We start from the raw sequence: 13,887 nt of genomic DNA, 5'->3' as shown, positions 1-13,887 counted from the left end.
GCCGCCAGAGATGGGTGCTGAAGAGATGGGAGGGGAAATGTGCAGTATTGCAGGTAGGTCTTTTTCAGGCAGGTTTCTGTAGCCTGTGGCAAGATGTAGGGGAAGGTGATTGAGGCAGATTCCAGTGCACCTCCTAGGCAGGCTCTGTCTGTCTATCTCGGCTGTGGGTCAAAAGCAAGCATGTTGGCTTTGAAGAACAACTGTTAATGCCTTCCATTTGGGGGAAGGAGCCTGTAGGTTAAGAATCAGCACTTTTTTTTTTTTAATTAAGGAAAACTACTTCTTACTTCAGTCACTTACTGAAACTATATGGAACTGGATCTAAATGACCCTGATGCAATGGAGTATGTCCATGGCTCACTTGGTTGGCTGGGGATTTTGCCCCAAGGAAGCTGCGATGCTAGGGACAGGTCTTCTGTTTCTGTTGCCTCTTTTCCACCTGGAACCTGCAGAGAACATTTAACTAAGGAAATAGCAGAGTTCACGTCTCCTTACAAGGAGCTTTGCTAAGCAGGCATGACTGAGAAAGGAACAAAGCCCTCTGGCCACTGTGTTGTCCTCTATTAATGCCATTTTGCTGTGGCTTTTCTGCCTCCTGTGGCCACTTTCTGTGTTTCAAGAAAAGGAAAAAATAAAAAATAAAAGGCCATAGTCTGGAAAATCTTGAGATACGTTCCCTGACCATAGATATTTGTTTCATCTGCTCAGGCAGATAAGCAGCACAAGGGAAAAATAAATTAGTTTATGTAAGTTTAAAAAAAAAACCTGGAAAGCATTTTCTTGCTGAAAGACACAGGAACAGAACTTGCATTTTGGGAAAATGTGTGCTGCCAGTGACCTCCTACATGTGCGTGGTTTGTTTGAAGCACTGTGTGAAAAGTTTTCAGGCTGTTGGGCAGTTTCTAATATTTGTCTCCCAGCTGAAAGTGATTTGCAAGTTAGCATTTTTATGATCATAGCAACTCTCACTGTGTAATTCCTACAGCATCTCTCAGCCAATGCTAAGCATAATTCTTATCACCCCACTCACACGAAGCAAAGATGAGCAAGTCTTGTAGCATTACAGGAAGAGACTTCTTAATGAGGCTGTCATCAAACTGGACAACAATGGACACCAGATATCTGAGCCACAAACACTTCAGAAAACACTACCCGTTCCCCATTGTACCACAGCCAGCACCTCGGCAAAGACATTAGGCTGGTTCCAGGGACCTAGGAGAGTCAGTCTTTGCCTCTGCCTTGTGACACCAAACCAAGGTCTCATTTTTTTTTTTTATGTTATTAAGAAGCTGTGCCCAAGGCTTTGGCCTTGTTATCTCCCTTAACAATGTTATTTTGTTGGACTGCAAAATAAGCAGCATGGGGTTAAATGTATTAGCTGCCTTCCAACCTCATTTATCTTCATTCCTTCCTAATTTACACTCCGGCTGAATTAATGAGAATGATTTAATTAACACTGTGCGATCATGGTACCGGGGACAGGACAGCTCAGGGGATTAGGCCAAACAGTGGGCCAAGCAGCTGCCATCCTGCTTCCTGTGGTCTCCCGAAGCCCTGACGACTCTCAGACACGTTCCCTACTGGTATTCCAGCGCGACTTCTTTGTTCTTTTCTGGACTCTGCCAGGGAGATGGCACAGCTTTCCTGCCTTGTTACTTGCTAAATGGGCTTCAAGTCTGTGCCCTTGTGGAGTCAGCATGGCTCAAAGGCCAGCTGCCCGCCACAGGCCACAGACTTGAGTTCCTCCAACGGGTCAGTGGATGCCCAGGTGTGGGGAGGGTGACATTTCCCAACTGCACATTTAGTGAGATCAGCTCTTGTGGAAGGAGGGGAGGGGAGCAGAGGGGACCAAGAGAGAAGCTGAGCTGGGATGCAGTCTTAGTTGGAGCCTCGCCAATCCCAGGGGGCGCTCTGGAGCTGAAAGGGCCCCAGGGAGTTGTCCATGGTGACTGCAGGGGGGCCAAGCTTTCCAATGGCGAAGTTAGGCAACTGCTGAATGCAGGCTACCCAGGGACTGCAGCCTTGGGCAAGGCGCGCTAGTCTGAGAGGTGGTTCTGAAGAGGGCTGACAGCCCAGAGCCTTTTGTACCCACACCTCCAGCAGCTGGAGAAATCAGCCTCTCCTTCCCAAAGGAGAACCTGAGGGACTCGGCTCAGTGCCGTGCCCACTTCCACACGTTACCTAGCACAAACTTAGAAAAACCTGGCTGTTTAGGAAAGAGAGAATAAAGAACAAAGATCATCAATACAAGAAGTAATTAGAGGGCTGGCGACGTGGCTCACTTGGTTAATCCTCTGCCTGTGGCGCCGGCATCCCCTATGGACGCCGGATTCTGTCCCAGTTGCTTCTCTTCCAGTCCAGCTCTCTGCTGTGGCCCGGGAGTGCAGTGCAGGATGGCCCAAGTGCTTGGGCCCCTGCACCCGCATGAAAGACCAGGAGGAAGCACCTGGCTCCTGGCTTCGGATCAGCGCAGTGCCGGCTGTAGTGGCCATTTGGGGAGTGAGCCAACGGAAGGAAGACCTTTCTCTCTGTATCTCTCTCTCTGTCTATAACTCTACCTGTCAAGTAAATTTTTTAAAAAAAGAAGTAATCAGCATTTTAAGTCAGTTATCATTTCTCTTGCTGGGCAAGAACAAGAGGTCTAAACTGATTGCATCCTAAATTTTGTTTGGCCATTTCTGCATTTAAGAAGTTTTTTTTTTTTTAGAGATTTATTTATTAATTTGAAAACCAGATTTACAGAGAGGCAGAGGCAGAGAGAGAGTCTTTAATCTATTGGTTCGCTCCCCAAATGACCACAATGGCCGAAGCTGCACTAATCTGAAGTCTGGAGCCAGGAGCGTCTTCTAGGTCTCCCATGTGGGTACAGGGGCCCAAGAACTTGGGCCATCTTCCACTGCTTTCCCAGGCCATAGCAGAGAGCTGGATTGGAAGTGGAGTAGCCGGAACTCGAACTGGCACCCATATGGGATGCTGGCACTGCAGGTGGCAGTTTTACCTGCTACGTTACAGTGCAGCCCAAGAATTTCTTAAATCATTTTGGTTATATTGTTTCTATTATGATAAACTTTGAGAGTACTCTGAAGATCGCATTCACATTCATTTGGTCATATTTTAAAATTTCAGTTGCTTCCTGTAGCCATTACACGTGCAGCTACCTATGTGCATTCATGAATTAGATTATTGTATGATTTTTTTTACTGAAAATTCCAATTGAGGGGCTGGTGCTGTGGCATAGCAGGTTAACCCACTGCTTGCTACATTGGCATCCCCTATGGGTGCCCGTTAGAGTCCTGGCTACTCCACTTCCCATCCAGCTTCCTGATGGTGTGCCTGGGAAAGCGGTAGAAGATGGCCCAAATCCTTGGGCCCCTGCATCCTCACTGGGGACCCCGAGGAAGCTCCTGGCTCCTGGATTTGGACTGGCCCATCTCCAGCCATTGCAGCCATTTGAGGAGTGAACCAGTAGATGGAAGATTTCTCTCTCTCTCTCTCTCTCTTTCTCTCTCTTTCTCTCTCTCTCTCTGCCTCTGCTTCACCCTCTCTGTAACTCAGCCTTTCAAGTAAAATAAATAAATCTTTTTTTTTAAATTCCAATCATGCATTGCTACTGAATACAGTTGACTTCTTTTTTTTTTTTTTTTTTTTTTGACAGGCAGAGTGGACAGTGAGAGAGAGAGACAGAGAGAAAGGTCTTCCTTTGCCGTTGGTTCACCCTCCAATGGCCGCCGCGGCCGGCGCGCTGGGGCCGGTGCACCGCGCTGATCCGATGGCAGGAGCCAGGAGCCAGGTGCTTTTCCTGGTCTCCCATGGGGTGCAGGGCCCAAGCACCTGGGCCATCCTCCACTGCACTCCCTGGCCACAGCAGAGGGCTGGCCTGGAAGAGGGGCAACCGGGACAGAATCCGGCGCCCCGACCGGGACTAGAACCCGGTGTGCCGGCGCCGCTAGGCGGAGGATTAGCCTAGTGAGCCGCGGCGCCGGCCACAGTTGACTTCTATGTCATGATTTTTTGTGGACAGTTTTGTGTGGAACTTTCTCTAGGTACTAAGCTGCACTGTTCACGTTGAATGTCTCTATTAATGGTTGTTATAGCTGTAGAGTTAATTCTCCCTTTGAAACTCCCTCACCTTAGAGAGCTTCAAGTGACATTTCAGTGGGTAGACAGTTTATTGGCCACCCTCGGGGACACATTTGAGTCATTTTCCCTCATATTTCCTTGTAAAGTTTGCTCATTAGCAAACCAAGCAGCAGAGGCTGCTTGTGTTATTTCTACTCCAGGGTCCTTGAAGACAATGATCTTCACAGCCTTTGTAGACTGTAGGTTTTTCAGGCTAGGATTTTATTTTATTTATTTTTAAAAAAAGATTTATGTGTTTATTTGAAAGGCAGAAAGACAGAGACAGGGAGAGACAGAGAGGTCTTCCATCTGCTAGTTCACTCCCCAAATGACCGCAATGACCAGGACTGATACAGCCTGAAGCCAGAAACCTGGAGCTCCATCCAGGTCTCCCACATGGGTGTGGGACCCCAAGTATTTGGGCCATCTTCTGTTCTCTTCCTAGGCCCAATAACAGGGAACTAGACTGGAAGCGGAGCAGCCAGGCCTGAACCAGCACCCATATGGGATGCTGGCACTGCAGGCGGCAGCTTAGTTTGCTATACCACAATGGTAGCCCACGGGGTTAAGATTTTAAAGCGGTTTATGGTTTTCTCTGATTACAAAATAAATACCTGGTAGAACTTTGGAAAACACAGAAAAACAAAAGAAAAACCCTGAACCCACCTCTTGGAGGTAATGACACCAAGCAGTTACATTGCAGTCTATGTCCCCATATTATTTTATTTTTGGCAGTTAAGTGGTTAAGGGCAGAGACTCTGGAAGCTACGTTGAATTCCTGCTTCCATACTTATTATATGGGTGTTTGGGGGGCAGGTGTTGTCAGGCCTTGGTGCCTTCCTTCGTTTCCTAAGGCACCCATGCAACATGCAACAAGGGATCATAACAGTACCTGGCTAGAGAGTTGCTTTGCAGTGAAATCAACTAGCATAGGTAAAGCACACAGAACAGCATCTGGCTTGTGGTAAGTGCTTGGTAAACCAGCTTTTACAGTGATTCTTTAGGAAGCTGTTTAGGTGTTCCCGCAACCCCAGAGGTATTTCTAAGTGTCTCTCCTAAGGACTTGAATCCTTCTCAAAGCTCCAGTTTCCACATCAGCTTTAGTGGCACTGGGTTTAGGGGAGCATGTTCATGTCTTGAATGAGTTTACCTAGCTCTTGGAGCATTTATTTGAGCACTGCTTTCCTTATATACCCAGGGACCTACCAGCTTGTGCAGTAACAGCTCCAATTCATGGGCCTGCCTTTGCCTCATTCCAGTTCTTACTGATACCAATTTCTTGTTTTGTACTGTCTCAAGTTGATGGTGGAGAGACAATTTTTCATTCTCCACTGCTTTCAAAAATGAAGCTACTGCAAAGGGAAGTGCATTTTTGAAACCACACACACACACAAAGCAGCAGCTGGCTATACTCAGAAGAAAGCAGCCAGGGCCAGACACGACACACATGGAATAAGGCGCCTACTTTTTCTTGTTCCCAAGGTCTCACAGGGTGTGCTTGGTGACAGCTCACTCATATCTGTGAGACTTACAACACCTCTCTGTGGAATATGGTCTTGCATAGCCCAGACGTCTTGGACCTTCCCCCTCCCCATTTTCCATAATCTTGTGAGTGCCCTGAGGCCCATGGATCTAGACTCTTAATTTGTACCAAGTAATTATATTCAAGAATTGACCGTTGTTCGAAGCAATGAAAACTAAGGTTTTGTTTGGCCGATATGCTCTGCTTCCAGGGCAAGATGCCAAGACTCCAAGCAGGTCTGGGCATGAAGAAGGGACCAGAAGAAGGGACCTTTGTGGTCCAAGAGCTTGCACCTTTGAATGACTGTTAAAGGGGCTTTATGACAGTCTTGAGAGCATAGCATTCTCTCATTGCATGCAGCTCAGCTCAGACTTGAGTCTGAAATCAGGAAACTGCAATTAACATGAGCAGAAGAAAGAAAGAATGAGAGAGAAATGCTGATGAGCGAGCTGTCTTAGAGGTTCCATTAGAGTTTCTCTTGATTTAAATGCAACTTTAGCAAACGGGTAAACTCATAGTTGCAAGCATTCACAACTTTCCCTTAGCCTTGTAATTTTGGAATTTTCTATAAAAACCCAAATAGAGTTAGAAGATTTGCTATTTCCTTATGTGATGTTATTGGAAATATTTAAATACCAGGAGGAAAGGTAACAATTAAAAAAATCCGACTCTTCAAATAGTTATGTCAGGTTTCCTATCCACAGTTATCTGAGAAGCTGTGAACTCATTCATTTATTCAGCAAATCAGTCTTTTGGAAAATTTATTTAATCTGTTTATTATTTGAAAGGCAGAGAGACAGAGAGTGAGAGGGTTCCCGTCTTCTAGTTCAGTCCCCAAATGCCACAAAGGCCAGGGCTGGGCCAGGATGAAGCCAGGAGTTCAGAATTCAATCCAGGTCTACCATGTGGGTCTCAGGGATCCAACTACTTGATCCAACTACCTGCTGCCTCCCAGAACATGCATTACCGGGAAGCTGGAATTCGGAGCTGAGCTGGGGCTTGAGCCCAGGCACTCCAGTGTGGGATGGGGGTGTCCCAAGTGGCAACTTAACTGCTGTGCCAGTTGCCCACCCTCACAATCAGTGTTTTATCCAGCAAATATTTATTTGCAGGCATCACATGATTCCTTGGTCCTGGGGCTATTCCACAGTTTCACTAGCTTTTTTCCAGGTTTCTACTATGATTTTATAGTGCAGAGGTTTGGCTTGCCATGAGAATGTGTGTGTGTTTGTGCTTTGAATGTGTCTCCTTCCAATTCTGAAATCATGTACAGAAGTCATATATAGGAAATGAGAGGAAAGAAGCACAAACATAGGCCAAGAAGGAGTTTAGCTTCTGCTAGCGTAGTAGTCAGACTAGAACTAGTCACCGCAGAGAATGCAGAAGGCCTGGGTTACCAGTCTTCTTCCATTGCTGCTTTCCAGATAAATATTATAAATACAACCATTGTCACCCCATTAGAAGCTGGACTGTTGGGGCCAGTGTTGTAGCACAATGGGGTAAGCCACTGCTTGAAACACCAGCATCCTATAATGCAGTCCAGCTCTCTGCCGTTAAGCCTAGGAAAGCAGTGGAAGACAGCCCAAGTACTTGGGCCCCTGACACCCACACGGAAGATCTGGATGGAACTCCCCGCTCCAGGATGTGGCCCGGCCCAGCTTTAGCTCTTGCAGCCATGTGAGGAGTGAACCAGTAGATGAAAGCTCTCTCTCTGTCACTCTGCCTTTCAAATAAATCTTAAAAATAGAAAATTGGTCTTTTGAGGGCAGGCGTTGTGGCAAAAAGGATTTAGCTACCACTTGGAGCATCCACATAACACATCACAGCACCAGTTCCAGTCCTGGCTACGGGGGCTTCTGATCCCGCTTCCTGCTAATGCACCTGGGAAGGCAGCAAATGATGGCCCAAGCATTTGGGTTCCTATCACCCACATGGGATACATGGATGGATTTCCTGGCTCCTGGCTTCTGCCTGGCCCAGCCCTGGCTGTTTTAGGCATTTGTGGAGTGAATCAGAGGACAGAAAAACTCTCTCTTCCCCTCTGTCTCCCTCTCCCATGCTGTCTTTCAAATAAACAAAATCTTTGTAAAAACCTGGCCTGTTACAAATGGTGAAGTGCCTCACGATCACATTACTAAGAAAGGAAAAGGCAGACCTTGTAGGGGGCGAGAAGCACCATCGTGCTCTTCTTGTTCTGTTTTCAGGAGGTTATACGTTTTGCCAGAGGGAGGAAACATCCCCCGGTTCCCCCAGGCTCTGTCAGTTTCTTCTGGGACACTCGGGCTTCCACGATTGAGCAAGAACACTAGGATACGTTCTAATTTTTCAGATAGTGATTCTCCAGACAGAACCTCAAGGAATTTCATCAGAATGTATTTTCTCTGTGGCTCTTATCCTTATAAAAATTCAAACTTAATTTTAAAATAACAAATTGTCACCTCCTATTTTTTTTTACCTGTGTGCTACCACAAGACAAAAGTTAGTTTGGCTTTGCTTTCCCTGCTAAAAAATGAAACTGCCTCGGCCAACAAAGCTGGGAACTAGACCCGGGTACACATCACAGACGCGGATTTCCATGGGCCACACTGCAGTTTGGGTAAAGCAACAGTGCCCTCTTCCGGCTGCAATGGAGAACCGAGTACAGAAGTGACAACGTTCAAAACCAAATCACCCAAGTGAGCGAGACGTGTAAACCCTTGTGGGTCCTTTGCAGTCGCTACTCTCTCCTTAAAGATTCTGCATTCAAGCAAGCCATTGCCAGTGTAGTCTGGGGTCCAGACCACCTGCGACTACACGATACCACTCCTGTTCCCCATAGCCTGGCCAGCAGGGGCACTGCTGGTCATCTGTCTCCTGAGCCAGCAAATCCAACTAGCCAACCCAGTGCCACTGCCAGTTCTGTGTACAATTAAGGCAAGCTGTGCTGAGGGCCACTGGCTTCGGACCCATCCGTCCGCTAACATGTGCTTGGAACTAGTAATATTGACTAGAACCCTCACTTTCATGGGGTCTCACTTGCCAGGCACTTGCTAGGTACTTCATATGCCCAACTCATTCACACCCCACAGTATCTCTGAAACACTAAGATGTGGGCATTGGTGTAGCAGCTAGATGCAGCTTGGGATGCAGTCCCTGCTACATTCCTGGCTCCTGCTTCCTGGGGATGTGCACCTGGGAGGCAGCAGGTAAGGTCTCAAGTACTTGAGTGCATGCCCACCCACATCAATGATCTAATTGGGTTCCAGGGCCCTTCCTAGCTTTGGCCTGGCTCAGCCCTGGCTGTTGTGGGCATCTGGGGAGTGAACCAGAGGAAGGAAGATCTGTCTGTGTCTCTATCTCTTTGCTTTTCAAATAAATAAAAGACAAAAAACATTTTTAAAATTTCAAAATACTTGTAACTAATACAATGTGAAAGTAAAAATGACCTTAGAAATTGAAAAAAGACTAAGTAGACCTCAATTTTGCAAGAAACCAAATCCAAGATCTGCATTCTTTTTTTAAAGATTTTATTTATTTGAGAGGCAGACCTACAGAGAGAGAGAGGGAAAGACAAAGGTAGGTCTTCCATCTGCTGGTTCACTCCCCAAATGGCTGCAGCATTGGGAGCTGGGCTGATCTGAAGCCAGGAGCTTCTTCCAGGTCTCCCACACAGGTACAGGGGCATAAGCACTTGGGCCATCTTCCACTGCTTTCCCAGGCCACTAGCAGAGAGCTGGATTGGAAGCTGGGACATGAACCGGTGCCCACATGGGATGCCCATGCTGCAGGCAGAGGCTTAGCCCAGTAAGCCATGACGCCATCCCCAAGAGATCTGCATTCTGAACCACTGGATTGCGCTGCCTCCTTTATTTTCCTGATTAGTTAAGGCACTTGCTTTCTGTCCCCTAGAATGCCAACTTTGAAATCTTGGTGCACATACACGCAGTGGACTGACGAGGGAATAAATGAATTGCTTGATTTACTTTGCTTGATGTTGACAGGTCTGATAAAGCTGTGACAAATGAGAAGCTGGAATCAATTGACTAAAATTATGTAGTTTTGAAAAACCCACTTTTACCCTTTCACCATGGTTGATGAAGTGTCTTCTAAGATCATTCTTTCATCTTGGCACCCTGTGCCCACTGAGATTGGCACAGCTGGAATGTCCAGCTCAAATTGCTGTTTTGAAAGCATTTCAGACATAGTCACTGTGGAGCGAAACATTGTTTTCCCAGCCGTGAGCAAGCCCCAGGCACCGAGAGAAACCTCTTCTTGCTCTGGAATCTGCAGTCCAAGGGTCTCGGGGAGTCCCGTGTGTCCTCCTGGAAGAATCTGGGGGAGAAAATGCACTGGAAAATAAAGGAAGCATTTAGCTTCTTGTCTGTACCCAACAACTATGACATTATGGTTAAAAACTCAAAATACACAGACTGTGCTAAAGTATGAAATGTTTATGTCACCCAAGGTTCACAGATGCCAGGGCCGTTGTCGCTGAGTCGACACAGAGTCTCCTGGGAAACCTCAGTTTTCTAGAAGCCGGCTCACTACAATGATTACTACAATATTTTTCCCTTATTGAACTTCTAGAGGACAGATGCTAAACACAAGAAAATGTATCCTTGTTGGAGCTTTTCTTTTAAAAGCAAATCATGCCTACTTTAGCAATAAATTAGTAAGAAATATCTCAAATAAATAAATAAGAACAGGATAAGCAGTAATGATGGGGGTATGCTGAACAGAGAGCAGAAATTGCCCCATCTGTGCCGCTCTGCAGGGTGGGCTGGACATGGGCAGGGCTGGGAGACCGCTGCTTCCTTCCTGTCTGCTGTACCCAGGGCTGTGCATCCATTTCCAATTCTGGGTATAGCTTTTCCATAAGATTTTTGGAAGACTTTCTTATATGCCTGGATTTCCACATTTTTTTCACACTGAAACAAACATCTTTTAATCTGTTTTCTGGGAACGTTTTTGAAGTAATCTCATAGTTTCTACTTTTATTAATGTTAAGAACTTTAAAAAGTCTGGGGCCGGCGCCATGGTGTAGTGGGTAAAGCCATTACTTGCAGTGCTGGCATCCCATATGGGCACTGGTTCAAGACCCGGCTGCTCCACTTCCTATCTAGCTCTCTGCTATGGCCTAAGAAAGCAGTAGAGGATGGCCCAAGTCCTTGGGCCCCTGCACCTGTGTGGGAGACCCAGAGGAAGCTCCTGGCTCCTGGCTTCAGATCAGCACAGCTCTGGCCATTTGGGGAGTGAACCATCAGATAGAAAACCTCTCTCTCTCTCTCTTTTTCTCTCTCTCTCTCTCCCCCCACCCCACCTCTCCTCTCTGTGTAACTCTGATTTTCAAACAAATAAATAAATCTTTAAAAAAACTCAGCTACAAAAATAATGTTATTTTTAATACTGGAGAGTTAGTGAACACACAGCTTCAAATCTTATGATGATCTGATGCTTGGACCATTTGAAACAATTTTCATGAAGCAAGGCAAGCTTCTGAGGCATCAGTTAATACAATCATTCACAGGGAAGTTGTGTTTAGAGTGGTAGGCTGGATAGTATCATTACTGGGCCCCATTTTTCTGGTGAGAAACTGAGTTGGAGAGAATAAGCACCTTGCTCAGGATCACAAATCTGTCGAGTTGTGGCATTGCAGCCTGGACACAGCCAGGCTGACTGCCTCAGCAGTCAGTACAATAAACATAAGGGCACCTGCAGATGTTTGTGAAAAATGCATAGGAAGGGGGCTGGCGCTGCGGCTCAATAGGCTAATCCTCCACCTGCAGCGCTGGCACCCCGCGTTCTAGTCCCGGTCGGGGTGCCGGATTCTGTCCTGGTTGCTTCTCTTCCGGTCCATCTCTCTGCTGTGGCCCGGGAGTGCAGTGGAGGTTGGCCCAAGTCCTTGGGCCCTGCACTCACATGGGAGACTAAGAGAAGCACCTGGCTCCTGGCTTCGGATCAGCGTGGTGTAACAGCCGCAGCGGCCATTGGGGGGTGAACCAATGGAAAAGGAAGACCTTTTTCTCTGTCTCTGTCTCTGTCTCTCTCTCTCTCACTGCTCATTCTGCCTGTCCAAAAAAAAATGCATAGGAAGAACCATTTCTACTACCTCACAAATACCAAAAATATGCTCACTGCTACACTTGCTAAGGCAAGAAGTCTAACAAAATATCTTAAATGCACTTTCAACTTGGACTAACCTTAAATGGATTTTCCATGTGTTAACAGGAAGACCTCATTTATGGAATATTTTGATTAATCAGAGTTTCATTGATGTCCCAGGAAACAGGACCTTCTTCAGAGATGTCACTCAAAAGAAAGTTCCCCCAAATCTTCCAACAATGGTGTTTGATGAATGCACCTGTGCACCCCGCCCCCGCCCCCGCCCCCACCCCCAAGCCCAGCAGCAGTTCCGTGCCTTTCCTCTCAAGATAAAAAGTGTTACATCAGCCAAAGAGCAGGGCACCCAAAGCCTGAGGTAAGCTCTTCCTACTCTTCGGTGATTAATTGGTCTGTATTCCCTTGCGCTAGAAATAATAAGACTTAGGTAATGGAAACCAGAGCACATCCCCTCAGTGGCAGAGGTTCTTATGGTAAGGAGTGGGTTATTAATTCCGACATCGCCAGCCTGTGTTCCCCCAGCCCACCCGAGCAGTCTACTCACCAGCTGTGAGGAGAACTACCCTTATGCCAGACAAACAAGGACTTATCTAACCCCAAATTCTTTCGCTTGGTGTAATACTTAACTCCGGGGTGAGCAGTCTACACGGAAATGAAATTGATGATCTCTTTGATGGGAGTAGCTTTGACAACGTAAACAGAGATCATCTGTAAACAATAATAAGGTCTGGCAGTCACCCCATGGTTGATGCAGCATGTTGAATCCTCTCCACAAACCTTTGAGGTACACACTGTCATTATGCCTGTTTTGCCAACAAGGAACAGGCTAACTGACGCACTTGAACTTGCCCAAGAACCCAGTTAGTAATGGCACAGTCCAGACCCCAGTCTTCCTTCTCCACAGCCTGTTTCCTCCCAGTTTGTGCAGCAACCAAGCTGCTCCTGAAGCCACAGTAGCTTTTGCCTTCATGCACTTTCTCAATGGATGGATCCTAAAGTTCCTGTCGCTCTCCTTTCTGGGCACATCCCACAAAACTGCTTAAATTGCAAGGGACTCTTCAGTTGAGTGTTGACTGGACTCTTAGGACACTAACTTTGAAGTTTACAAAATGTAAACACATTTTTCTAGACCAAAACTGAATTTTTTTTCTTTTCAAAGTAACATTTTTTTCTTTTTAAAAAATATTTATTTATTTGAAAGGCAGAGTTACACACAAAGATAGATAGAGAAAGAGAGAGAGAGAGAGAGAGAATCAGAGACAGAGAGAGGTCTTCCATATACTGGTTTGCTCCCCAAATGGCTGCAATTGCCAGGGCTGCGCCAGGCAGAAGCTGGAAGCTAGGAGCTTCTTCCTGTTCTCCCATGTGGGTGCAGGGGCCCAAGCACTTGAGCCATCTTCTGGTGCTGTCCCAGCGCATTAGCAGGGAGGGGGATTGGAAGTGGAGCATCTAGGACTCGAACCTGTGCGCATATGGGATACTGGCTCCACAGGTGGTGGCTTTATCTGCTACGCCACAATGCTGGCCCCCAGAACTGAACTTTTATTATGAACCCTTACTCTGCTGGTTGAGTGAACATTTAATTTCAGTCATTTAAGAATTCCCTCTCTTGCCCCCTACTTTTCCAAGGATTGCATTCAAATTCCAAGGCGCTTAAAAATTATTTATTGATTTGAAACGCAGAATGAGAGAGGGAGAGACAGAATCTTCCATCTGCTAGTGTACTCCCCAAACAGCCACAGTGGCTGTGGCTGGACCAAGTCGAAGCCAAGAACCAGGAACCATCCATGTTTCCCAGATGGGTGGCAGGGCCCCAAGTGACTTAGGTCATCTGCTGCTGCTTTCCCAGGTGCATTAAGCCGGGAACTGGATCAACAGCAGAGGTGCTGGAACTTGAGCCACAACTCCAGCTTGGGATGCTGGCATTGTAAATAGCAACTTAACTCACTGCACCACAGTGCCATCCCTCCAGCATGCTTCTGAGGAGCCACAAGATCGGAGATGGAGGCCGGGGTGGTCCTCCCCTCCCCAGTACCAACATACCTGTCAGCCTTCCCCTCCCCTGAGGGCAGTCACTTGGTCTTTCCAGCTTCCCTGGCCTTCTCAGCCACCAGGTGTGATTTTGTCAAGAGTTGGAAACTCTTGCC

Source organism: Oryctolagus cuniculus, chromosome 14 (assembly GCF_051225735.1).
Source record: "Oryctolagus cuniculus isolate XC-2025 breed Fujian yellow rabbit chromosome 14, ASM5122573v1, whole genome shotgun sequence".
NCBI classification, from domain to species: Eukaryota; Metazoa; Chordata; class Mammalia; order Lagomorpha; family Leporidae; genus Oryctolagus; species Oryctolagus cuniculus.
This window is presented reverse-complemented; position numbering follows the sequence as displayed.